General features: G+C 42.0%; 1 long non-coding RNA gene across 1 annotated transcript; it reads right to left on the minus strand.

Moving 5' to 3' along the window:
• LOC107578654 (uncharacterized) lies at positions 1–646 on the minus strand. The gene is made up of 3 exons (XR_001608369.1): positions 395–646; positions 167–299; positions 1–35 (listed from the first exon to the last, which is right to left on the minus strand). It is a non-coding gene; the product is annotated as an uncharacterized lncRNA (long non-coding RNA).
• Positions 647–880: the final 234 nt, after the last annotated feature.

Below are 880 nucleotides of genomic sequence, written 5' to 3' on the forward strand. Positions count from 1 at the left end.
TCAGTGGCAAACACATTGCCCTGGGTTTTTGCCAACTGTGGATGTCATTTTCAGAACAAAATACATTAGCATTGCCACTTATAAAAGAAAAAAAAACACATAAGATTGTCAGGCACAAGCAGTAATAACAATTGAAGTGATCATGTGTGAGTGTGCTTTGGAGTACCTTGCGGATCACAGGGTCATCAGTGGTGGTAACGGTGTGGAAGATCCTCTTGATGCTCTTGAGTTGTTTTTCATTGCGGGTGGTGACGCGATCAAAAGCCTTGTCGTAGTGCTCAAGAGCTCCACAGCACTCGCTGAGAAAAAGAAACTCCGTGAAGGACTCCCTCGAGAGCAACATGCTCGTACAAAATTATCGGTCAGTGACATGAGTAACGTCAAGAGTGCTTACATGTCAAGCGGGTCGGCCACATCCATGTATCTCATTTTCATGAGCCTGGGGAAGTCCATCTCCTCCTTCACCTCCCAGTCACTGCGCACCTCCACAGAGGAGTCCCTGGGCTTGAGCTGGGCCTGAGGTCACGGGAGAGGAGTCCGAATGAATGTAGAATGATATTTAGCCAATGAAGGAGTAGGAAAGTGAAAAGCACAGAGTTTTGTACCTAGTTGATACTGGAACGCAATACTAAAACTAGGGGTGGGCAATATGACTAAAATCGTATATGTCAAAGGGAAGCATTTCATTTCATGATAACCATCACAATATAGTTATTTTAGCTTGAATTAAGTTGTTACAACATCTAATATTTTTGGTTACACATTTGAAGGTGCCCTTGTTACAGTGTAATTATACATTTAAACACTGAGTAATATTAATTAACTACATGTACTTTATGGGTAGGGTTAGGATTAGGGTTACTTGCATGTAATTATGCAT

The sequence above is a fragment of the Sinocyclocheilus grahami genome, unplaced genomic scaffold (genome assembly GCF_001515645.1).
Source record: "Sinocyclocheilus grahami isolate Dianchi unplaced genomic scaffold, SAMN03320097.WGS_v1.1 scaffold11349.1, whole genome shotgun sequence".
Taxonomy (NCBI): domain Eukaryota; kingdom Metazoa; phylum Chordata; class Actinopteri; order Cypriniformes; family Cyprinidae; genus Sinocyclocheilus; species Sinocyclocheilus grahami.